The sequence below is a fragment of the Macaca thibetana genome, chromosome 6 (genome assembly GCF_024542745.1).
Source record: "Macaca thibetana thibetana isolate TM-01 chromosome 6, ASM2454274v1, whole genome shotgun sequence".
In the NCBI taxonomy this organism is placed as follows: Eukaryota; Metazoa; Chordata; class Mammalia; order Primates; family Cercopithecidae; genus Macaca; species Macaca thibetana.
Window position 1 is genome coordinate 127,218,364 of NC_065583.1, and position 27,743 is coordinate 127,246,106.

At 37.1% G+C, this 27,743-nt stretch overlaps 1 pseudogene; it reads left to right on the forward strand.

The window, feature by feature from the left end:
• Window positions 1–10,582: 10,582 nt before the first annotated feature.
• The window catches only part of LOC126956178 (mortality factor 4-like protein 2), a 96,310-nt pseudogene continuing 79,149 nt past the window's right edge, over window positions 10,583–27,743 (forward strand).

The following is a 27,743-nucleotide window of genomic DNA, read 5'->3' on the forward strand; positions in this document are numbered from 1 at the left end:
AAAAAGGTTGGGGATGGCTGTGCTGAAAGATTAGAGACTGAACAGATTAAGAATTTGGAAAGTGGGTGTCTATTAAATGAGGCAAGAGTAATTGATATTATTAACTAATAATCTCAAAAAGAAAAACATATACTTAAAACCAAAGTATTCTTCTTGGAGTTAATCTAATATACTGAGTAAAGTAATTAGAGTAAGTAAGGTTCTGGAGTTCCACTGCTTGGCCTCAAGTCCTGGCAATATAGTAGCCACTATATTGTAGTCCTACTACAATATAGTAGCTGTGTGATTTGGGAAATGTCATCAAGTTTATCTAGGCCTCAGTTTTCTCAAATGTAAAGTGGGAATGAAAATCCTGTACTACCTCTGGTCTGAGGATTGCTGTGGGGATTAAATGAACTGAGCCTCTAAGCATTTAGCACAATGCCTGGATTAAAGTAAGTGCTCAGTTAGTATGAATCATTCTTCTCCGTAAATAGAAGAATTGGTATTAGACAGACCATGGAAACGGCAGGCTCTGTGTGTGGTAGACCCTGTAGGAAGTGGTGAAATTTGACGGCCATCACAAGAGGACACTTTAATGTCTGCCTAAAAATATCTCCATCAATACCTATTATTGTTTCTGGAATCCTCACTTTAAAAATATTTACCTTGGATTAGGGAATTATCTTGAAGATATTTCTATAAAATGGGCATGCATGAAGACATCAGAACCCATTGTAACATTCACATGAATTTGCTTTTCAAATTGGCTGGCCATCAGAGGTTACATTCCACTAAGGTTGGGAATAGAAGAGGGTCTAGAACTCCGTGTCTAATGTATGCCAGTGTTCTCTAGCAGTAAGATTATGGGTTCTCAAAGCCACAGAATGAGTAAGGTACTCCCACCTGGGTAGTAGAGGTGGTGCTGATTTTACTCAAAAGTAAATAATTTAAAAATTGTTTGCTAAAATAACAGATTTTTATAAGAAAGATTTTTAAATCATGTTTTCTTTTTAAAAGTCAAATATGACATTTTAAATGCATTTTAAGGTAGCATCAAAGTGTGGTTTTACTCCAACCCCATCCCCTCCGCTCTCAGGTGTTAGGGGTAGGTGGAAGTATATAGAACTGTTTCCGTTTTTACAAAGATTTTATGAAGATTTGAATTTTTAAGTTTTACTGTGTAAGCACTTAGGGGAATATACAGTGGGGCTAACTCACAAAGCTAACTCATATGGACAACTTAGTCTAGTTAAATAATTTTTAATTTTCTGGCATATATTGGCTCCAGGGCTGTGTTCTGCAGAGGCAAAAATGGATAGAACAGTCGTTATTCCACTGCAAACCTGCTATTCATTAATTTCTTTCACTTGTAACTAGAAGCAGAAAATAAGTAGTTTTGTCCTCAATTCTAACATTGGCATATTTCATTTTAAGCCTATTAAATTAAGCAGTCTAGTGAAATTATCCTAATAGTTGTTGTTGATATACCTTGAGAACTTATAACTGCTTCCTCTCTGACCAAAATAAAGTCACAGTGTTATGGAACTTAAACTTCACCATGAGCCAACCATTTGTTTTTTGTTATTACGTAATATTCCTGTGTGTTTTTTCACTTAAAATATAAAATAGGTGTTTCTCCCTCCCTACTTCCTGAACAAGCCTGTGCCAGAAACCTTGTCCAAAGACATTTGGGCAACTGGTATTTAAGAAAAAAAACAAAAACTTGACTTCAGAATCCTGGTGAGGAACAGTTCTCAGCACTATAGGAAACTTCTTTGGACTTACTGGCAGACTTCAACATGAGTGACACACCAGGGCTGCAGCAGGGAAGGGTGGACCAGGGTGGTGCCCTGGCGGGAATGTTCAATTCGTGGCATTCTATGACTCAGAATAACAACCACTGATGAGCAGTAACATTTTAGCTGCGTTGCTGGGCCCCTTAATATGAAATGCGACTTAATTATATTTTAAGCTGTTATGCAATTCTAGGATCGTTTGGACAAGTTGATTTAATTATTTTCTTTTAACTAATATGTAAAAAGTTAAATAAAGTAAGTGGGCTCTAAAATCCCAGAATTACAACAAAAAATGATTAATTCCTATTTCAAAGCAAGACTGGCGTTTCTTGTGGTAGGACTGGGTCAGTAAACACATGTGTGGGGAAATACCCTTTGTCTTTAATACAAAATAAATGCATCAAGGGAAGGAAGTCTGTTATTTGGCTCTGAAATAATAATACTTACATAGCTTATTTTACAACAATGTGCCCATTTTTCATCTTCTCTCCTAGATCATGATCTATACAATGATAGTCAATTGCTAATGTTTGTTCTCTGCAGCATCTGTGCTCATGTAATGCACTGAAACACGAAGTTACTTCTATTCAGGAGGAAGTCTCTTAGATACTGGGGAATCAGAGATGTTGAAGTACTAGGCCTTAACCTCAAGAATATTCACAGGCTACGTAGAGACAACATACATAGAATGATCTAATTGCATCTGATCCCTGTAATAGAGAATAAATAAAGTCAAGGCTTTCAAATAGATGATAGCACTGAAATTTAACCTTGCAGGGAGTGGGTAGGGGATTTTATAGGTGGAGAAAAAGGTAATGGACATTCTATGCAGAGGTAACATGAAAATAGATGAAGAGACTGGAATAGAAGTTAAGAAAAGTGAGTGAAGCTGAGACCAGATTGGAAAGGATCTTAGAAAGATACCAGGGAATTTAGGCTTCTTATAAGCATAGAATATTTTCACAGTTCTTATTGACATATACAAACATGTTTTTTTTTTTCTCTCTCTCTTATTTGGTTTCTGAAGTGGCTTGATTTTTATCTTATTTTTGTAGTAGAGGGGATGAAATATATCATATACAAGAAGTATACTGTGAAACTTTTATACAATGAAATTTAATTGTAATGCCTTCTGTAAAGAAATTTATTATTATTTATTATAAATAAATAAAATTGTATGCATTACCAGAATAAAGCTGTAAAAGTGGACATTTGTCTCTGATGAGAGAGCATAAGCTAGAAGAATAATCCTTGGTGATTCTTTTAAAATTAGAAGAAGATAAAAGTGAAGCAACTTGTAATGGTACCCAAAAAAGCTTTAAACACTTTTGTTGAACAACATATAATAGGTATTTAAACATTAGTAAATGGATGCTACCAATATTGGCCATTTTAAGTTTTTTAGGGGAAGGCAAAGTAAATTACTGGGATGGAGGGACTGTTAAATCATTATCATCCAAGTCTTTGTTTTGTGGGGTGGGGACTGCTTTTAAAGCCCTGCATGGTTAGAGGAGACCTTGGGGCTCTTCAGAAAAATAGCCATGACTAGTTGATTGCTCGCCAGAAAAGAAAAGTGCAGGCAGCCAAGGGGACAGGGGCAGATTGTGAGTTAAAAACCACTGAAGACACCAGGGTAAAGCAAGAATGAAGAGTCAAGTGTGAGTTGAAGATGAAGCACTCTAGAGCAATGTTTGGACCAGAAGGTTTGAAAAGTTCAAAATTAAGGCTGTAAATGCTAGGGTCTGCTCAGGTTTTTGTTTTGGTTTTGTTTTTTTCCTCCAATGTGGGTCCAGATATGCCACAGAGCAAAAAGGGCAAGAGTTTTAAGAATCTACTGTGAAATTAAGGCTAAATATATCTGAACTATAAAAAGTAATAGGATAGGTAATTGTAATATTAGCAAGGCTAATAGTAAAATGAGAATAATATTAATTAAACAATTACATGATTATACAGAAGGGAAATATCTCAAGGTCATAAAAAGAAGAGGTATAACAAAGGAAACTTTTTAAGACTACATTTTTCTCTCAAGCTCCTAATATAAGAGATAATTTAGTGTTCCCCCTCCTCTTTTTTTTTTTTTTTCCTGGAATTGATTAAAAACAAAATTAACTCCTGCTGAGAAGAAAAGAAAAATGGAGGATTACATGGCCAAAGAGTTAGTTTTCTTTTCTCCAGGAACTACAGAATGTTACAGAACACTTTAGGATGAAAAAGAGTCTCATAAAGGATATGAGAATGAAGAGAAATTGGTGGATCCTGTAATGGGGGATCTGGACCTAGAGTGACTACACAAAAGAGTGGAAAGAGCATCCAAACATGGGCCCAATCCATACTTAAAGCAGCAGCATTATTTGGTAGCACCTGGTAGCTGTTCAGGTGCCCATTCAGTGCCTTCTTGCTACTCATGGGCCTATCAGTTGCTATTTGAAAAAGCAAAGTATATCATTTATTTTAAGACCCAGTAACCACCATCAGCCATGGCCAGCTGTTGTGTTGACTTGGCTGTTGCCTGAGTCAATCCACATCTGACCATCCCTGAAGATAACATAACTCTCAACAGTGTACAGCACTTAAAACACCTTAAGAGTGGGTGCTATACACCTGGCAAAGTGGTGGTGATGAAGAGAGGAAAGTAACTACTCCCTCCCAACCTACTTATGTTTGAAGGAAACTGACTGAACCAGACTCAGTCTTCATTTGACTTGGGACGGAATGAAAGCATCTGTTATACATTTATAAAAAATACATTGTATTTAATTAGTCTAGGAATGATTATTAGTGCTTAGCAAAATTGGGCTTTAAAGGACTTAGAAAAAAGTCCTGAAAAGTTACAAACAATGTGTATCTGGCATTTGACTACATCATAACTGGATATTTATATTAATGTTTTACAAGATCATATAATTTATTTTTACTATGACCCATACCTCTCATAGAAAAATAAACCCAGGTCCAGGTGTGGTGTCTCACCCTGTAATCTAAGTACTTTGGGAGGTTGAGACTGGAGGATTGCTTGAACCAGGAATTTGATACCAGCCTAGGCGACATAGAGAGATCTCTACAAAAATTTTTTTTAAAAAGCTAGCCAGATGTGGTGGCATACACCTGTAGTCTTAGCTACTCAGGAGGCTGAGACCAGAGGATTGCTTGAACCCGGGGGTTGGAAGTTACAGTAAGCTATGATTGCACCAATGCCCTCTAGCCTGGGTGAGAGGGCAAGTCCCCATTGCTAAAAAACAAAAAAGAAAAAGCAAAACAAAAAAATAGTGTAAAATGTTTAAATATAAATTCAGTCTAGCTAGAGTAGCAATATTTAGATTTTCCTTATTATAGCCACAATACTTAGTTTTGAGATTGTTTTGTTGTTTATATCACCAGGAGTTAGGGGAAATGAATTAGAATTTTCTACTTTGTGTTAATCAAAGTCAAGTCTTAGGAATGAAAATGACACTTTAATTTCATTAAAATATTTTAATGACAAACTTATCTTGTATGGACTAGATTAATAGGCATATTCGTGCAATATTAAAACAAACAAGAGGCTAGAAATATTTCTGGAATTGTGGAGGAAGAACCTCCAAACATTTTTTCCTCGATAAAAGCAATGAGAATATTGGCAAAAATGGTCAAAATCAACTTTTTCAGAACTCTGTAATTAACCAAAGACTTGCAGAAATTAACAAAGAAATCCAGAAAAACAGCAGAATCTTGAAAAACAGAAAAAAACTCTGTGACATTTTGATTTGTTGTATTTCCATTTTCCCTCACTTCCTAGCTCTGTGGTAGCTCTGAAGGGGAATGGCCTTGGAACCATGAAAATCAGCAGTCTAGTAGTCACTGGAGGTGATAGAGAACAGTAGTCTATCTAGCAGCCATTGGAGTTGACAAAGCAGCCACTTTTGGAGCTCCTGTAAAACCCCATCCTGAGAAAATTATTGCTATTTGACCTATATGGCAGGCAATTTCTTGAAAAGCTCCATTCTCAAGATTTGTCTTTATTTGGACTGTCTTAGAGCTATCTCTATAAAAGCAGCTATATTTCAAGTAAAAAAAAAAAAAAAAAAAAAAAAAAAATCTGTGGCAATTGTTTAATCCCACAGCAATCTGAGGCAGCAATACCAGTCAAGGTATTGGTGATCAAGTAATCTGAAAGATGTCCATAGGGAACTTTAGAAAGGTTCTACATGTTCCAGAAATCCCAAAGGACATGTACATGTATGGGTCTGTGCATATGGCCTGGAAAGACCTGAGATCCCAATCTCTCACCTCTGACTGACCTTAAGGCTTTGTGCCATCAGGAAGTGATAGCTAAGGTAGAGTTGTGAATTGCCCACTGGTGCATTGAAGATGTACTTGCAACACAGAGAGAGAGAACCCTTCAGCAAAGGCTAGGAGATTTATTGTTTCTTTAAGATATTAAAGAACATCTCTGTTTAATTATTAATTAACCATTAAGCTAATGAAGGAGAGACTTCAGTAGCTACAGAAAGACTTTATAGAATTAGTCCAAGAAAGTCACTAAATAAACACAAATCATCATTATCATCATCATCATCAGGAGCAGCAGCAATGACAACAATAAAAATAAACTCTAGGGTGGATAATCTGATTTAGAGTTTCCATATGATAATATTTAAAATTTCCAGTTCAACCAAAACAATACTACAAAGAAATAGGAAAGTATAACCTAAACACAGTGGGGGGAAAAAAACAGCAATGGAAACCATTTATTAGGAATCCCAAATGTTGGATTTGTTAGAAAAAACTTTGTCAGCTGTTGCAAACATGTTTAAAAGAAAAAAGTCTAATTAAATGTAGTCTAATTAATTTTAAAAAGTCTAATTAAATGTAGGAGAATCATCTCTCATCAAATATAAAATATCAGTAAAGATATAAATGTTGTAAAAACTAGGAATTATGAAGTAGAAAAAGCACAGTAACTGAAATAATAAGTTCACTACATAAGCTCAACAACAGATTTGAACTGGCTGAAGAAAGAATCAATTAACTTCAAGATAAGTCAATTGAGATTATTCAGTCTGAAGAACAGAACACTAAAAAAATAAAAAAGAAAGAAAGAAAAGAAAAAAACAGAAAAAATAAACAGTGCCTCAGAGATGTGTGGAATACCATCAAGTATACCAACATATGCATGATGAGAGTTCCAGAAAAAGAGATTTTCAGAAGAAGAGGAGAATAAGAGTGGAAAAAGAGTATCTGAAGAAATAACGGCTGAAAGCTTTCCAAATCTGGTGAAAAATAATAATTACTTTCTGAAAGCTTAATGAGTTCCAATTAGGATAGAGCCAAAGAGATTCACACCTTGATTCAATAGTCAAACTGCCAAAAGCCAAAGAAAAAGGGAAGATTATGAAAGCAACAAAAGTATTCATCCTATGCAAGGAGTTTTCAGCTGACTTCTCCTCAGGTATCATGAAGGTCAGAACAGAGTAGGATGTTATAATCAAATTGCTAAAAGTAAAAAGACTATTAACCATATCTATGAACACTATCTTTCAAAAGAAAAATTGAGACATTCTCTGATACAGAAATACTTAGAGAAATCATTGCTAGGAGAATTGTTCTTCAAGAAATGCTAAAGTCGTCATTCATTTGAAGTGAAAGGACACTAGACAATAATTCAAATTCACATGAAGGAATAAAAAAACTCTAGTAAAGGAAACTACATGTGTTACTGTGAAAGGGAATAAAAATATATTTTTGTTTATAACTTTTCTCATATCACACTTAAAAGATAACTACATAGAGTAATAATCATAAAACTGTATTGATGGGCTTATAATTAATAAGATATAATTTGAATGACAATAGCCTCAGAAAAGAGGGGGAAGGAATGAAGTGTCTTGGAGCAAAGATTTGGATGCTATTAAAATTAATCCCAACTGGACTATTTTAGGTTAATATGTTAACTGTAATCCCCAGGGCAACTAAGAATAAAATAACTTAAAAACTGTGTAAAAGAAATAAGGGAATTACTATGGTACACTAAGAAATATAAATTTAACAAAATTAAAACAATAATAGAAGAATAGAGGAACTTTCCTTAGACTATACACAAATATTAACTCAAAATGGATCACAAACCTAAATATAAGAGCTAAACCTATAAAACCGCTTAATAGAAGCATAGTATTAAATCTTAATGACCTTGGGTTAAGCAGTGGTTTCTTAGATATAACACCAACAACACAACCCACATGATTGCAGAAAATATTTTCTAATCATAATCTGAGAAGCATCTAGTACCTAGAATATATAAAGAACTCTTATACCTCAATGATTAAAAAAACTCCAACAGATAACCCAATTTAAAAATAAATAAATGCTATATATACACCTTTCTACAAAGAAGGGAGGAAACTGACCAACAAGCACATGAAAAGATACTCAACATCATTAATTACTGGGAAATTCAAATCAAAATCACAATGAGATACCACTTCACATCTACTATGGTGGCTATGAGACAGTAACAAGTGTTGACAAGGATGTTAAGAAATTAATACTCTCCTAGATTGCTGGTGAAATTGTAGACAGTGCAACTAGTTTAGAAAACAGTCAGTTCCTCAAAGGATTAAACATCAAGTTATCTTATGACCCAGAAATTTCACTTTTAGGTTTATACCTAAGAGAATTGAAAACCTATATCCACACAAAAACTTCTACACCAATGTCAAAGTAGCATTATTTATAGTATTGAAGCTAAAGGTTTATCTAAAGGTTTATCAGCTAATGAATGGACAAGTAAAATGTGGCATACCCACACAACAGAATACTGTTCAGCTATAAAACGGAGTAAGTACTAATATACGGGTAAACCTTGACAACATTAAGCTAAGTGAAAAAAGCCAGACACAAGAGGCTACATACTGTGTGATTCCATTTATGAAATGCCCAGAATAGGCTAATCTGTAAAGAAAAAAAGTAGATTTGTGGTTTTCAGGAGCTAGAGGGAAGGGGAAATTAGTAATGACTGCTAATATGTAAGTGGTTTCTTTTTTTAGGGTGAGGAAAATGTTCTAAAATTAAATAGTTGTGATGGGGCACAACTCTGAATATACTAAAAAACACTGAATTATATAATTTAAAAGGGTTAATTTTATATTATATAATAAATATTTTATTAAAAATATACCCTGCAAATAAACTGTAGGTGACTGTAGGTGGTGGGTGAGGATCAAGAGGCCTAGTCTACATGAGTAGTAGTAAAATTAATGAAGTAGTAAAATTATTCCTTTTTAAACTTTTGGTAAAACTGATTAGCTTATGTGTCTACATTGGCATATCAGAAATAATCAGTGATTCACAATCACTGCCTATCATGCTTTTCAGTAATGTGTAGAAATTTTACAGTAGAAGAGCGTGATTGTAAATTTTAGTCTAAAATATTCTACAGTAATTTGGCTGCTATGCATGTAAATGTAGAAAAATTAAAAGATCTTCTTTTTTTATTTTCAACTTGGTACATATAAAAATTCTAGAGAACAACATGAAGTACTATACCAACAATGAATACAAAACAGAAAAAACTACTAGAGTTCTTCCAGATAAATAGTCTTTGGTTATTTAAATGATAATAGTTCATTTACTATTTAGTTAAGGCACTGGTTCAATAATACCTACTAATTAGAAGAAAGTGCTAGAGAATATAAAACTTTTCCAGAATATCTCCATTGATCACAAAAATTTTAAGGCATTTGACTAAAGTAGACAAGAAACCAGAAAGTATAGAGAGTATTCAGTGGGAACGAGTTCTAGATATGAATGAGAACGTGGCAAAGTGGGCCACATAGAGAAGCACCTTCTCCATTTGCTTTCAGCTCTGTGGTTGAATCAATGATGATAATAAGTATTCTAATGAATTAGGTGCCCCCAAACTGAAAACAGAAAGAAATACTGGAAGTAAAATCCCAAGAAGTAGGCAACTCCTAGTGGTCTGTAATTGTATTAGTCCCTTTTTACACTGCTATAAAGATACTACCTGAGACTGGGTAATTTACAAATAAAAAAGGTTTAATTGACCCAAGGTTCTGTATGGCTGGAAGGGTCTCAGGAAACTTGCAGTCATGGGAGAAGGTGAAGGACAAGCAAGCACCTTTTTCACAACATGGCAGGAGAGAGAGAGGGTGAAGGGCAAACTGCCACTTTTAAAATCATCAGCTCTCATAAGAACTTCCTCACTATCACAAGAATACCATGGGGGAAACTGCCCCCATCATCCAATCACCTTCCACCAGTTCCTTCCCTCAACATGTGGGGATTACAATTTGAGATGAGATTTGTGTGGGGACACAGAGCCAAACCATATTAATAATTAACTCCAGTTTCTTATATTAAGAATTATCCCACCCCGGCGCCTGTAGTCCCAGCTACTCGGGAGGCTGAGGCAGGAGAATGGCGGGAACCCGGGAGGCGGAGCTTGCAGTGAGCCGAGATCGCGCCACTGCACTCCAGCCTGGGCGACAGAGCGAGACTCCGCCTCAAAAAAAAAAAAAAAAAAAAAAAAGAATTATTCCACCCTTATTTATTAAGCAATTAAATGGAATTCAGAGTTGACAAAATGAAGTAGAGAGACCTGAAGTGACCTCATATTCCAGGAGAGGTCTGAAGATTTTCTTATAAGTGCAAAAATATACTTGGTTGTTCTTTATTGGATTGTGTCTCCTACTTCATCTTTCCAGACCATCCCAGAAGATCTATAAGATTCCATCTGGGAAATCACCAGGAGATCTTGGAAGGAAAAGAAGGAAGATTGTTGGTTGGAATAAAAACAAGGTTGAATGCATTCCAGAAAGCAGGGTTCTCAAACTTGTGGACAACAATCTGCAGAAGGCAGCTTTAAAAAACCAACTAGAAGCAACATGCAGAGAAGTAAGATATGATGTGAGGGAACTCCTCAAGAAAAAAGACAACTGATACACAGCAGAAAAATCTTGAACTAGCTCTCCCGGTAAGATAGGGGGGTCGCTCTGTAGAGAACATTCCTTCAGGATCTGTGAGGAAGACCAGAAGGAACAAGCAGAAGACTCCTGGAAACAAAGATGGTGGCAGTACCAGGGAAGCACTTCAGCCCCCTCAGTAGAAAAGAGCCCTGGCAGATCTCACTGTTGAAAGAGAGGAAGTATTTAAGAATAGAATGAACGTTAAAGTGAAGATTCCTGAAGAATTAAAACCATGGCTTATGGAGGACTAGGACTTTCTTACCAGGCAGAAGCAGCCATTTCAACTTACTGCTAAGAAAAAGGTAGGTACAATTCTGGAAGAGAATGCAAACTGCAAGAAATCTCAGGGAACCATCGATAATAGGGAAAATGTGGCTAATAACGTGGCAGGAATTAAACAATATTTCACTGTGACGTTGGGCACTCAGCTGCTCTACAAATTTAAAAGGTCTAAGTATGCTGAAATACTCTTGGCTCACCCTGATGCACCCATGTCCCAGGTTTATGGAGTACCACACCTACTGAGATTATTGTAAGAATTAGAGAAATGTTGGCCTATACAACCCCTGAAGAGAAGAGCCTTGCATCTGGTAAATAATTCTGTATCTCTGTTTACTGCCATTAATTACAAAGTGGCTTTTGCTTAATACCACTGCAAAGCCCTGTGCGGGTCTACAGACCACTCATTCTTATCTGTCTGGTATCTGGAAACATTTTTTGTTCTTAGCCTTTTTCTTGTAAGATTGATGTTCTTTAAAATTATTAATGTATAACAGGGCTAATTGTTAATGTATAACAGGGCACAGTTTGTTTTCTGTGCTGTTTTAAACAGAAAATAAAAGAAGTGTAAGCTCCTTTTCTCATTTGAAAGTTGCTACACAGTGTATACAGTAATTAGAACAAAGAAGAAACATTCAGTAGAACATTTTATTGCGTAGTCGACAACAGTGCTTGAATGCTGGTGGTTCTATTTCTTTGATACTACACAATTTTCTAATATGTGTTAATGCTATGTGACAAAATGCCCTGATTCCAAGTGTCAAAGGTTCAACTTAATGTATATACCCCAAAATCCATGCATTTTTTTTTTAATGGTTGTTGAAGTAAAACAGCCCATCCTCTGCAAGTCCACCTATGTTGTTCCTTAGGCATTCTATCTTTGCTCAAATTATTGAAGGATGGTGGCTTATTTCATGGTTTTTGTATTTGAGACTAATGAACATTCTATCATGATAAAGGCAATTATTATTGTGTAGCCATGGTTTTCTGAAAAAAGATATTTTAGAAATTGTATTTCATATCTTAAATAAAATTTGTTTCTACATTTGAAAGCCAAAAAACACCCCAATCAAGTCAGCAAATTAAAAGTCAGTTTGGTTGTGTCCTAACATTTAAAATACACACATGACTGTTAGTGTATACATACACACACACACACACATACCCCTCAGTACATAATCCCCACAATATGGCAATGGTCTATGCAGAAACACAAGATGAGGTTATTTAAAAATGCTCACCTATTTAGTATGAATCTTTGCAATATTTCACTCTTTTTCTTCCTTTAGTGACTTTATATTACAGGTTCATAGGCTTCTAAGTAATATTTCACCATTGTTTGAAAAGATTTAGTCTCTTTCCAAATTTAAGAAGTTAGTAAGTTCATAAGAAGTTATGAAGTTCATAAAGTCTCACAGAAAAAAATAATTATTATATGCATGGCATTTTATAATTAATTTAGAATTTGTTCCATTTATAGTTATATTTGAATTCAGCATTCCCATTAGGAAGGCTAGGTAGATAGCCTAGTTTTAAGAAATTCAGAGCAACATAATAAATATAATTGCTATGACTGAAACCCAAATCTGGAAAATTTTTATATATATATATATTTTAAATTCTGTGTACCCACAATCTAGGAACATTTTAAAGATCATTTTTTAGATAATTTACACTACACTGATATTTTAATTCTTGTCTGTTTGTAGTAAATATACACAAAATATCAAAATAAATCTCTAGGACACATCTGTTTCCTGTTCATTGTGCACATCATGTTATAAGCTTTTGGAATGAAAATTGACATTTGAAAACCTCAAGAAATGACAATAGCAGCAGCGATGATGTTTTTCAGCTCTCACTGCTAATGTGGGAACTGATTATTTATTTCAAAAGCTTTTATAAAATAAAGCAAACCTTGAATATATTCAGCCAGGAAATAAACCTTGAAATTATATGGTTACCAGGAACAGTAAATTAGAGTTTCAATAAATAACACAGTGATTTTCTTAAAAATGCTAAACATTTCTTAAATTCTTTCCCAGGTAGTTTTTGTTAATTTTAAGATGATGTCAAAAGTTTATACCCATATGTGTGCAACATCTATACATATATTATTCTTTCTTTTAGGTAACGCAGTGGTTAAAGGACCAGAATGCATTCCTAAATAGGTGTACATTTTAAAATAATCTTATATTATGAGCAGGTTGCCAACTTTTGATTTGGAATAAAGTTTGTTGAAGTTTGCCTTTAGATCTTAACTAGCTAAATTAAGATAGCTTAAATTAAGAAATTAGGAAATCTAAATTAATTTAGATTTTGTTAACACTTTAAAAGGTCTAATTTAAGGACTTGAAATTTAGAATTATTTAGATGAGGAAACGCCTAACATTACCTTATTTGAAATGGAATCTTTAATATTTAAACACATATCAGACATCAAGGACTAAAAAAAATTATACTAAGGCAAAGAAGAAATTATCTTTATTTCCTTTCCTCTCTCTTCCTTCCCTTTCTCATTTCCTTCAAGGGAAAGTTTCTGCAGCCTTTGACTCTTTTTTTGTAGAAATCAAAGATCCCTCCCTAGGAATGAGGTCTCTCTGGTCACACAGATAAACATATGCATATATATATACACACACATATATACACACACACATATATATACACACACACATATATATACACACACACATATATATACACACATATATACACACACACATATATTTATACGTATATACATATATATACACACATATATATGCATGCATGCGTATATGTATTTACCTCCCACTCTGTCAGCCATGTCCCAGAAGGTATTAAAAGTTACAACAGCAGGAGTTTGGGTAACATGAAATAAAGGAGATGTTTACTGAGGTGTACACAGATCAGAGGAAACCAACAAACCATCTTGAGTCACCAACTCTTTGCACCCCCAGACCTCAAGGTGCAAAGGAAGGAGCTAGCATTACCAGTGAGAACTGAGTCTTGAAAGGGAGTGGATATCCAATAGAAGCTGTCTTTGTGGAAGGGGGCAGTCAGTGGTTTGAGATGGGGGAGGGTAAAGTTGTGTGCAGGGTTAGAGGGAGCTAGGCAGGGCATAAGAAATGTTTGACATCTTTCTTTTTCTGCCCTCCAATATCCTGCCAGTGGCTCCCACTGGCCTAAGCTTCCAGGGGGCAAGGGGATCCCATCCATAGAGATCAGTCCTCCTGCAACACAGAGCTGGGTGGAAAAGGGTCCAGAATGGATCTAGGGGAGCAGTGGCAGCAAATGGAAAATAACCAACCCCCATCCCCAGTGCTTCATTTTCTCAGTTTGGCTACCTACTGACCAGGCAAACTAACCTCTCCCAGCTCTGACTGTGTGCTTACATAAGTGACCATTTCTTTATCTGGGGCTACAACATGAAAGCAGGCAAGGTCACCCTCTGTCCTGGCTTTCAAGCCCTAGACCCCGTATTATGGATTCTGGTGCTTGGAGGTGTTTTCCAATAGGTCTCTCTAAAGTTAGGCTGCCCGTTTCCCAGAGTTAATTGACCAGGATGAGTCAAAGTCAGGACAGTAATCATCTTGAAGGAGAGATCATGGGGGTTCTTATACAGAACTATGTATTGATCCACTTTCATGGAGACCAGTTATTCTCCCAGAATGACCCTTAACTCAGGTGGGCCACAGTCCTCTCCAGTAACTTCGATTAGATAAGGACTTTGGTTATCATATTGGTTCATACCTCACAGCTAGTAGAAACTCCCCAGAGGTGCTAAGGTACTCTGTGCTCAAAATATCAGTGTATGTATTCCAGTTAGACAAGAATTCACCAGGCTAGGCCGGGCGCGGTGGCTCACGCCTGTAATCCCAGCACTTTGGGAGGCCGAGGCGGGCGGATCACGAGGTCAGGAGATCGAGACCATCCTGGCTAACATGGTGAAACCCCGTCTCTACTAAAAAATACAAAAAATTAGCCGGGCGAGGTGGCGGCGCCTGTAGTCCCAGCTCCTCGGGAGGCTGAGGCAGGAGAATGGCGGGAACCCGGGAGGCGGAGCTTGCAGTGAGCCGAGATCCCGCCACTGCACTCCAGGCTGGGTGACAGAGCAAGACTCTGTCTCAAAAAAAAAGAATTCACCAGGCTAGAAAGATCCTTGTCCAAAACTCCAAAATATTATGTTCCTATAAAATGAAAAATTTTTTATATCAAACTCAATATTCGATTTTGGTTAACACTAGAGGTTCAGAGCATATACACTCTTCAATGTATATATATGAAATAAACTTTTCTGTATTACTATTGTGTATTGCTCTGTTTCTCATTTTTAAAAAGAAACTGTTTTGCTTCAAGATGCTGGAATAGTCCTTAAAAATGTGATCTGTTTGGTGTCATGTAAACATGGGCTAACATGAAGATAATTTAATATTACTAAACATTGTTAAAGAATGTGATTTTGCCCATGCTTTGAAGGTTATTAGACGCACCTCTCTAAGATATGAGGGAAAAACTGTAGCTAACACATGGCAATTAGCTGCTGCTTTCCACTGAATGACACCATTGATCCAATGTACTGCTGTTAAGCAGAATTAAATTCTTCCAAAATATGGAGAAAATTTTGACTAGAAAATTTGTGATTGCTATTACTACAGTATGTCCTTCTGTAGTTTTAATCTTAGTCAAATATATAGTGATTTTTGTTTTTGTTTTTGTTTTAGAGATGGAATCTCGCTCTATACCCCAGGCTGGAGGGCAGTAGCGTGGTCTCAGCTCACTGCAACCTCTGCCTCCTGGGTTCAAGCAATTCTCTTGCCTCAGTCTCCTGAGTAGCTGGGACTACAGTAGCCCACCACCATGTCTGGCTAAGTTTTGTATTTTTAGTAGAGACAGGGTTTCGCCATGTTGGCCAGCCTGGATGATAAAATTAAAGAAGAAAAGAATTCAATAAGAGAATGCTTAAAACATTCAAAACTTACAAAATAGAGGAAATAAGGACATTAGAATGTTCGCTTTAGAATGAGTGAATGAGCAGCCCTTGAGATTTTACTGCTTGATGGCTCAGAGTACTCAAAATTATCTTGTTTGTTAAAATGTGTATAGAGAAAGATCACGAAACATCAGCTAAAATCTTGTCTTTAAATTCAGATTTTAACTGGATTGTTTACCAACCCAGTGATAAACAATGAGATTCTCTTTTAATTGCTGTGGTAGAGATAGGGGTGGGGACATGGAGAGGAAGGTGGGAAATGTTAAGGAAGGGCGGGTTGCCTAGCCAGACAAGTCAAAGGAGGTAGCTGGAGATCAGCACAACCTAAAGGCACCACAACCTGCTGTGAGGGCACAAAGGAAGGGACAATAACTATTTTTTTCTGAGTAGCCGAACAAAAGGGTTATGAAATGTTACCATGCAGGAATAGGACTCTGAAACCTGGAATTTTGTTTCAGTTGTGAAAACTCTGGGGTCAAGGGGAACACAAATAAAAGAATGCATTTGTGTCACTGGAGAGAGGCTGATAAAAAGCTGAACTACCGGGACAGGGACACAGAGCAGGGAAGAGGAGTGGCACAGAGGCAATCTTGTGCAGAGCGAGTCTGAAGTGGAAGAAGTTCGTTTAAGTGCAGTTTGAAATTGTAATTTAAAACTTCTAAACATATATTCATATAATCAATAAACTTTTAAATTTGTTTATCACTAGGATCTACCACTTGTTATTCAGGAACCTGCATGCAGTCTTCAGAACAGTGGAGAGAATCAGGGAAGCATGTGCTTTAATTTTTTAACTAATTCACTAAACTAATAAATACTTACAGAGTACCTACTGTATGCAAAGTATTATAAGACCGCCATAAGAAATCACTTAATATCATTTTTTTCTTTAATTTAGTAAGATTTTTTTCATGCTAGTATGTGTCTGTTTTAGGTATTTTGTTATATATGCAAAAAGGAAACAATTGTCAATGTGTTTTGTGAAGATAACTTTCCTAGAAAAAAAGCCATGACCTGCTGAAAAAGTTTTGGACTGCCACACTATGACATAAAAACTCAGCCTTGTAAACAAGGATTTCTGGAAGTTTGATATACAAGGGCCTCCACCCATTTTCCTGTCACACAGGATATAATGGCTTCTGTTATAATGTAGTGCGACACTAAATAACTGGAGATCACTGAGTGTGTTACTAATTATTTGGATCACTTAAAAGAGCTACATTTACAAGAAATCAAATGATCTTTAGTAGATAGAATGCACTGATGTCAAATTTTTAAAAACCAAGACTATGTTATGAAACTTTTCAGGCATAGAGATTAAAGTTTCATATATGCCAAGAAAAGTTTTGTTCTGAAAAACCCAAATTTATAGTTTAGGTTCGTATCTAATAATTTTCTTTTTTTATATTATACTTTATGTTCTAGGGTACATGTGCACAACGTGCAGGTTCGTTACATATGTATACATGTGCCATGTTGGTGTGCTGTACCCATTAACTTGTCGCTTACATTAGGTATATCTCTAATGCTATCCCTCCCCCCTCTGCCGACCCCAAAACAGGCCCCACTGTGTGATGTTCCCCTTCCTGTGTCCAAGTGTTCTCATTGTTCAATTTCCACCTATGAGTGAGAACATGCGATGTTTGGTTTTCTGTTCTTGCAATAGTTTGCTGAGAATGATGGTTTCCAACTGCATCCACGTCCCTACAAAGGACATGGACTCATCCTTTTTTATGACTGCATAGTATTCTATGGTGTGTATGTGCCACGTTTTCTTAATCCAGTCTTTCATTGATGGACATTTGGGTTGGTTCCAAGTCTTTGCTATTGTGAATAGTGCTGCAATAAACACACATGTGCATGTGTCTTTATAGCAGCATGATTTATAATCCTTTGGGTATATACTCAGTAATGGGATGGCTGGGTCAAATGGTATTTCTAGTTCTAGATCCTTGAGGAATCGCCACACTGTCTTCCACAACAGTTGAACTAGTTTACAGTCCCACCAACAGTGTAAAGGTGTTCCTATTTCTCCACATCCCCTCCAGCACCTGTTGTTTCCTGACTTTTTAATGATCACCATTCTAACTAGTGTGAGATGGTATCCTATTGTGGTTTTGATTTGCATTTCTCTGACGGGTAGCGATGATGAGCATTTTTTCATATGTCTGTTGGCTGCATAAATGTCTTCTTTTGAGAAGTGTCTGTTCATATCCTTTGCCCACTTTTTGATGGGATTGTGTATTTTTTTCTTATAAATTTGTTTGAGTTCTTTGTAGGTTCTGGATATTAGCCCTTTGTCAAATGAGTAGATTGCAAAAATTTTCTCCCATTCTGTGGTTTACCTGTTCACTCTGATGGTAGTTTCTTTTGCTGTGCAGAAGCTCTTTAGTTTAATTAGATCCCATTTGTCAACTTTGGCTTTTGTTGCCATTGCTTTTGGTGTTTTAGACATGAAGTCCTTGCCCATGCCTATGTCCTGAATGCTATTGCCTAGATTTTCTTCTAAGGTTTTTATGGTTTTAAGTCTAACATTTAAGTCTCAAATCCATCTTGAATTAATTTTTGTATAAGGAATAAGGAAGGGATCCAGTTTCAGCTTTCTACTTATGACTAGCCAGTTTTCCCAGCACCGTTTATTAAATAGGGAATCCTTTCCCCATTTCTTGTTTCTCTCAGGTTTGTCAAAGATCAGATGGTTGTAGATGTGTGGTATTATTTCTGAGGGCTCTGTTCGGCTCCATTGGTCTATATCTATGTTTTGGTACCAGTAACATGCTGTTTTGGTTACTGTAGCCTTGTAGTATAGTTTGAAGTCAGGTAGCGTGATGTCTCCAGCTTTGTTCTTTTGACTTAGGATTGTCTTGGCAATGTGGGCTCTTTTTTGGTTCCATATGAACTTTATAGTAGTTTTTTCCAATTCTGTGAAGAAAGTCATTGGTAGCTTAATGGGGATGGCATTGAATCTATAAATTACCTTGGGCAGTATGGCCATTTTCACGATACTGATTCTTCCTATCCATGAGCATGGAATGTTCTTCCATTTGTTTGTGTCCTCTTTTATTTCACTGAGCAGTGGTTTGTAGTTCTCCTTGAAGAGTTCCTTTACATCCCTTATAAGTTGGATTCCTAGGTATTTTATTCTCTTTGAAGCAATTGTGAATGGGAGTTCACTCATGATTTGGCTCTGTTTGTCTGTTATTGGTGTATAAGAATGCTTATGAGTTTTGCACATTGATTTTGTATCCTGAGACTTTGCTGAAGTTTCTTATCAGCTTAAGGAGATTTTGGGCTGAGACAATGGGGTTTTCTAAATAGACAATCATCCCATCTGCAAACAGGGACAATTTGACTTCCTCTTTTCCTAATTGAATACCCTTTATTTCTTTATCTTCCCTGATTGCCCTGGCCAGAACTTCCACCACTATGTTGAATATTAGTGGTGAGAGAGGGCATCCCTGTCTTGTGCCAGTTTTCAAGGAGAATGCTTGAGTTTTTGCCCATATCAGTATGATATTCGCTGTGGGTTTGTCATAAATAGCTCTTATTATTTTGAGAGACTTTCCATCAATAATGAATTTATTGAGAGTTTTTAGCATGAAGGGCTGTTGAATGTTGTCGAAGGCCTTTTCTGCATCTATTGATATAATCATGTGGTTTTTGTCTTTGTTTCTGTTTATATGCTGGATTACATTTATTGATTTGCATATGTTGAACCAGCCTTGCATCCCAGGGGTGCAGCCCATTTGATCATGGTGGAACAACTTTTTGATGTGCTGCTGGATTCGGTTTGCCAGTATTTTATTGAGGATTTTTGCATCAATGTTCATCAGGGATATTGGTCTAAAATTCTCTTTTTTTGTTGTGTCTCTGCCAGGCTTTGGTATCAGGATGATGTTGGCCTCATAAAATGAGTTACGGAGGATTCCCTCTTTTTCTATTGATTGGAATACTTTCAGAAGGAATGGTACCAGCTCCTCCTTGTACCTCTGGTAGAATTCAGCTGGGAATCCATGTGGTCCTGGACGTTTTTTGTTGGTAGGCTATTAATTATTGCCTCAATTTCAGAGCCTGTTATTGGTCTATTCAGGGCTTCAACTTCTTCCTGGTTTAGCACTGGGAGAGTGTATGTGTCCAGGAATTTATCCATTTCTTCTAGGTTTTCTAGTTTATTTGCGTAGAGGTGTTTATAGTATTTTCTGATGGTAGTTTGTCTTTCTGTGGGATCAGTGGTGATATCCCCTTTATCATTTTTTATTTTGTGTATATTTGATTCTTCTCTCTTTTCTTCTTTATTAGTCTTGCTAATGGGCTATCAATTCTGTTGATCTTTTCAAAAAACAAGCTCCTGGATTCATTGATTTTTTGAAGATTTTTTGTGTCTCTATCTCCTTCAGTTCTGCACTGATCTTAGCTATTTCTTGCCTTCTGCTAGCTTTGGAATGTGTTTGCTCTTGCTTCTCTAGTTCTTTTAATTGTGATGTTAGGGTGTCAATTTTAGATCTTTCCAGCTTTCTCTTGTGTGCATTTAGTGCTATACATTTCCCTCTACACACTGCTTTAAATGTGTCCCAGAGATTCTGGTATGTTGTATCTTTGTTCTCATTGGTTTCAAAGAACATCTTTATTTCTGCCTTCATTTCATTATGTACCCAGGAGTTATTCAGGAGCAGGTTGTTCAGTTTCCATGCAGTTGAGCGGTTTTGATTAGTTTCTTAATCCTGTGTGCTAGTTTGATTGCACTGTGGTCTGAGAGACAGTTTGTTATAATTTCTGTTCTTTTACATTTGCTGAGAAGTGCTTTACTTCCAACTATGTGGTCAATTTTGGAATATAATTGTGATGTGGCTCTGAGAAGAATGTATGTTCTGTTGATTTTGGGTGGAGAGTTCTGTAGATGTCTATTAGGTCTGCTTGGTGTAGAGATGAGTTCAATTCCTGGATATCCTTGTTACTTCCTGTCTCGTTGATCTGTCTAATGTTGACAGTGGGTTGTTAATGTCTCCTATTATTATTGTGTGGTAGTATAAGTCTCTTTGTAAGTCTCTAAGTACTTGCTTTGTGAATTTGGGTGCTCTTGTATTGGGTGTATATATATTTAGGATAGTTAGCTCTTCTTGTTGAATTGATCCCTTTACCATTATGTAATGGCCTTCTTTGTCTCTTTTGATCTTTGATGGATTAAAGTCTGTTTTATCAGAGACTAGTATTGCAACCCCTGCCTTTTATTGTTTTCCGTTTGCTTGGTAGATCTTCCTCCATCCCTTTATTTTGAGCCTGTGTGTACATCTGCATATGAGATGGGTCTCCTGAATACAGCACACTGATGGGTCTTGACTTTTTATCCAATTTGCCAGTCTGTGTCTGTTAATTGGAGCATTTAGCCCATTTACATTTAAAGTTAATATTTTTGTGTGTGAACTTGATCCTGTCATTATGATGTTAGCTGGTTATTTTGCTCATTAGTTGATGCAGTTTCTTCCTAGCCTCGATGGTCTTTACATTTTGGCATGTTTTTGCAGTTGCTGGTACTGGTTGTTCCCTTCCATGTTTAGTGCTTCCTTCAGGGTCTCTTATAGGGCAGGCCTGGTGGTGACAAAATCTCTAAGCATTTGCTTGTCTGTAAAGGATTTTATTTCTCCTTCACTTATGAAACTTAGTTTGGCTGGATATGAAATTCTGGGTTGAAAATTCTTTTCTTTAAGAACGTTGAACATTGGCCCCCTTCTCTTCTGTCTTGTAGATTTTCTGCCGAGAGATCTGCTGTTAGTCTGATAGGCTTCCCTTTGTGGGTAACCCCACCTTTCTCTCTGGCTGCCCTTAACATTTTTTCCTTCATTTCAACTTTGGTGAATCTGATAATTATGTGTCTTGGAGTTGCTCTTCTCGAGGAGTATCTTTGTGGTGTTCTCTGTATTTCCTGAATTTGAATGTTGGCATGCCTTGCTAGGTTGGGGAAGTTCTCCTGGATGATATCCTGAAGAGTGTTTTCCAACTTGGTTCCATTCTCCCCGTCACTTTCAGGTACACCAATCAGACATAGATTGGTCTTTTCGCATAGTGCCAAATTTCTTGGAGGCTTTGTTCATTTCTTTCTACTATTTTTTCTCTGAACTTCTCGCTTCATTTCATTCATTTGATCTTCAATCACTGATACCATTTCTTCCAGTTGATTGAGTTGGTTACTGAAGCTTCTGCATTTGTCATGTAGTTCTCGTGTCATGGTTTTTAGCTCCATTAGGTCATTTAAGGACTTCTCTACATTGATTATTCTAGTTAGCCATTCGTCAAATCTTTTTTCAAGGTTTTTAGCTCCTTTGCAATGGGCTCGAACTTCCTCCTTTAGCTCGGAGAAGTTTGAACATCTGAAGCCTTCTTCTCTCAACTCGTCAAAGTCATTCTCCATCCAACTTTGGTCTGTTGCTGGCGAGGAGCTGCGTTCCTTTGGAGGGGGAGAGGTGCTCTGATTTTTAGAATTTTCAGCTTTTCTGCACTGCTTTTTCCCCATCTTTGTAGTTTTGTCTACCTTTGGTCTTTTATGATGGTGACGTACAGATGGGATTTTGGTGTGGATGTCCTTTCTGTTTGTTAGTTTTCCTTCTAACAGTCAGGACCCTCAGCTGCAGGTCTGTTGGAGTTTGCTTGAGGTTGACTCCAGACTCTGTTTGCCTGGGTATCAGCAGTGGAGGCTGCAGAAGAGTGAATATTGCTGAACAGTAAATGTTGCTGCCTGATTGCTCCTCTGGAAGCTTCGTCTCAGAGGGGTACCCAGCCGTGTGAGGTGTGAGGTGTCAGTCTGCCCCTAGTGGGTAGTGTCTCCCAGTTAGGCTACTCAGGAATCAGGGACCCACTGGAGCAGGCAATCTGTCTGTTCTCAGATCTCAAACTCTGGGCTGGGATAACCACTATTCTCTTCAAAGCTGTCAGACAGGGACATTTGAATCTGCAGAGGTTTCTGCTGCCTTTTGTTTGGCTATGCCCTGTCCCCAGAGGTGGAATCTACAGAGGCAGGCAGGCAGGCATCCTTGAGGTGCGGTGGTCTCCACCTATTTCGAGCTTCCTGGCTGCTTTGTTTACCTACTCAAGCCTCAGGAATGGCGAGAGCCCCTCCCCAGCCTTGCTGCCACCTTGCTGTTAGATCTCAGACTGCTGTGCTAGTAATGAGGGAGGCTCCATGGGTGTGGGACCCTCTGAGCCAGGTGCGGGATATAATCTCCTGCTGTGCCGTTTGCCAAGACCCTTGGTAAAGCGTAGTATTATGGTGGGAGTGACCCGATTTTCCAGATGTTGTGTGTCACAGTTTCCCTTGGCTAGGAAAGGGAATTCCATTCCCCCTTGTGCTTCCCAGGTGAGGTGATGCCTTGCTCTGCTTCAGCTCTTGCTCCATGCACTGCACCCACTGTCCAACATACTCCAGTGAGATGAAACTGGTGCCTGAGTTGGAAATGCAGAAATCATCCGTCTTCTGTGTCACTCACTCTGGGAGCTGGAGGGTGGACCTGTTCCTATTCGGCCATCGTGGAACTGCCACCCTGATAATTTTCTATAAGTCAGAATTAAGAGCTAAGCTCCTGCCTTGCTTAATCCGTGCTTTCTAATATAACTTCTGCTAGAATGAACTGTCATTTAACAGAATTTTTTTTGCTGTGGTGACTTAGTGGGATTATTTTAACCCAGTAGCTTACTCAAATCACATTATATTGTCATTTTACTGAGCTTTAGTTTTGGAACCAAGATTTTACATGCTGTTGATGAATATATCTACTGCAGTCTGTGTTGTAATTGAGTTCTGGTTTTGGGGCCATCAGTTAATAAGAGAGATTAATTAATCACGTTTGTTCTTCTGTTGGCATTGACTAAGTCCACAAGAGTATGGCAGGACTGTGTAGAAATGAAGATTGTTTACCTAATGTGAAATATTTATTTAACACTATTCTGCTAGTTAAGTGACTGCTGGTCTCAGAGAAGAGGATTTGTACACAAAGTTATTCATTTAGTCTTCAGAATTTATTGGGCATCTACTATACCTGAAGCTATTCTCAGGTATTAAATAAGATCAACAAGTCCCTGCCTTCATGAAGTTAATTTTTCTTGTTGTTGGGAGGAGATAAACAATAAATAAATACATAAATACATAAATGGTTAAACATGTCACATAGAAATAATATTACACAAATAATTACAATAGAATAGTGGCCACTTTCATTTGAATTGTCAGAGAAGACATGTATAAAAACAACACTTAATGTGCTTTTTGAATGAAAAGAAGTCAGCTTTGTGAAGATCACATAAGGATCATCTAAGTTTATCTGAAAAACAAAACAGAAGTAAACTTAAAATTGTTTAATGTCACAAATTTCCCCTTACCCTCCTTAATGAATGTGTACACCTTTGTTCAAGAAGACTGGTGAATGTGTATAGATTTTGAGCAAAAGTAATGTTAGAAAAATAACTCCAGGAACAAGTTGCACAGAAGACGAGTTATTTGTAGAGGCAAATATAAAGTAAAAATGAATTATGGCATGAATATGTGGAGGTTGTAAAAAGAAGAAGAATGTGAAAAACACAGCGATTCCCTTTTATTTCTCATCTCTCTCTCCTCCAGACCTGAAGATGCAAAGTATTAGCAGATGCATCTTGAACAAATAGCATGTGCTATTTATGTAGGGAGAGGAGGAAACTGTTAGGAGATTCAGGTCACTTTCACCCATAGTTAGTGTTATCATTTTATTTAGAATCTGGAGTTGGGTTGTATCTTGTGAAAAGGAACTTTAAAGAATTAAATTGAGTATGTATATCTTAGAGTTAAACATTCTTTAATCAATAAGAATAAGTGAGTAACAATCCAATTGTATGCTTCCTGACTCTCCTTTCACAGTGACAATGGATTTCTCTTTTCTTTCCTTTTCTTTTCTTTTATGAGTGAACTGGTATGAAAGTATCAGTTCTTCTTACACTGTGGTTTCTCCATCTTTCGCAGAAGTCTGAATGTGAAGCCGCCAGTGGGCCGTGGCTTCTTAGGTTGCGTTCTCCATCTCAGAGTCACTTATCAATAGCTCTTTACAATTGGACAAAAAAAACGCACAGCAATAAATTTGGCTACTAACTGGAATGCTTAAAAGTTAACCAAGAAAATCTATGAACCAACTGTTTTCCAATTCTAGTTTGTGGTACATAAACTGAAATTACACACAAAAAACAAAACAAACAAAAAAAGCAAAACAAAACAAAACAGGTGAATTTGGCTCACGTCCAGAGTCAGCACTGTACCAGACCAATCCAGAACACTTATACCAAGTGTCCACGCAGAAAAACCATGCCTGGCCTTGAGAAATGGAGTGGAGAATTCATTTGTATTTTGAAAACCTGTAGGTTAAATTTTAAATGTCTGTTTATGAGGATTGCCTGGAATCTAGCCTTCCCCAGAAGAAAGGGGGAAAAGAAAGGCATTTCCTTTTTTTAAGCAGAAAAATCCCAAATCTTGCAAAACTCCATTTTAAAACACTCGGCTCCATCTGGTGTGAGGGGTAGTAAAGCATCTTTGTGAAGATTGAATGCCTCATATTTTATTGTTCAAATTACCAATATTTTGCTAAGAAAATGTTTAATAGACTTTATTGTTCCTTTTGAGACAAAATAAATCCATGCTTAATAAAAGTGCAAAAATTAGACAGTAAATAAAAATGAAAATAATGCATAGTCTTGCCATTAAGTGATAACCTCTATTAGTAACATTTATAACCTTTAGAACTTTTTCTATGCGAAAGCCAGGTACTGTGGCTCATGACTGTAATCCTAGCTACTTGGGAGGCTAAGGGAGGAGGACCGTTTGCGCACAACAGATCGATGTTGCAGTGAGTTATGATCATGTCACTGCACTCCAGCGTGGGTGACAAGAGTGAGATCCCATCTCTAAAATAAAAGAAAAAAAGTTAATGTTCTATACATATATGTGCAGTTATAAAAATGCAACCATATTATGTGTATTATGTTCTTGTAGTCTGTTTTTTATTATGTAATTTCACTATTAATCTGTTTTTAATTATGAACATATGTTCATGCCATTGAATATACATTGACACCACCATTTTTAATTACAACATTTCATTACATAGATTTGCCATGTTATTTTCTGTTGACCACTTAAGTCATTTCCAATTTTTCTTACATAAACAATGTTTTAATTGACGTGCTCATGTACCTAATTGGGTAAACAGAGTGCAACAAAAGCTCATGTGATGGATCCTTAGCTCAGTATAAGGAAGTCAGCAAAAGGTTCTCAGAAGTGGAAACCTCCAAGATGAGACCTCAAAGCTGAGATCTGAGAAGCCCATCTGTAAATGATGACGAAAAATAAGCCGAACACCCTTTCTAAACCTAAGCTGAACAATCTTTGTTTATTCTTATTCTTTCTTTAATCATTAATTTAGTACGATATTTAAATGGTTTCATGTTCTCACTGACCCTCAGAATCCAGAAATAAATCTTTTACTCTTTTCTCTCTTTTTCTCCCTCTGTATCATATTAATAACAATGTAGTTATTTGCATAGGAACAATAAAACTTATTCTCCTAATTTTCTGGCTATCATTGAATTAACTGATTATGCAACCAAATTATTTGAATCTTTTGAAGTGTCATATTTAGGAACAGTCAGTCTCCTTTAGTCAGATATAAAAAGTCCATCAGTAACAAATAAAGGTTGTGCTTAGGTAGACATACAGGATCAATGACTACAAAGCCATAACAAGAAACTGGTCAGATGGCTTACAAAGGTCAACCTTACAATTAATAAATTAATTCATAGCCCAGAAACTCTGCCTATTCGGTGGGATCTTTTTTTTTTTTTTTGAGAAGAAATCTGGCTCTGTCGCCCAGGCTGGAGTGCAGTGGCGCCATCTCGGCTCACTGCAAGCTCCGCCTCCCGGGTTCACGCCATTTTCCTGCCTCAGTCTCCCGAGTAGGTGGGACTACAGGTGCCCACCACCATGCCTGGCTAATTTTTTTTGTATTTTCAGTAGACACGGGGTTTCACCGTGTTAGCCAGGATGGTCTGCATCTCCTGACCTCATGATCCTCCCGCCTCGGTCTCCCAAATTGCTGGGATTACAGGCGTGAGCCACAGCGCCTGGCCCGGGATCTTAAAAAAATAAAACTTGACCAGCATTTTCCCCATCTATACTCATTAGAATCTTAATCATACCATCTTCCCTATAGAACCTCAAAAGGTGATCATGGATTGATCATGAATCATGGATTAATGTGCCTTGAGTTTGGCCCAGTAGTTAGGAAATCCCAGGAATTGGCAAAGACCGGAAGAGAGAATAGTAAAAAACATGCAAGATGAGACTCAAACATCATGATTTATGTGACAGACAGAAAAAAAAAGTAAAGATTAAATCAAGACCCATATGAAAGATAAATTTCCACATTATAACACAGCTGTGGAGGGATCATGACATGAGTCAGAGAAAATACAAAGTGAGGGATTATGATTCCTAGGTCGCAAATAGTGATGTACCAACTGTGCTGGCTTTAAAATAATATTTCTGGCTGGGCGCCGTGGCTCATGCCTATAGTTTCAGCACTTTGGGAGGCCGAGGTGGGTGGATCAACTGAGGTTAGGAGTTTGAGACCAGCCTGGCCAACATGGCGAAATCCCCTTCTACAAATATTAGCCTGGCGTAATGGTGCATGACTGTAATCCCAGCTGCTTGGGAGGCTGAGGCAGGAGAATTGCTTGAAT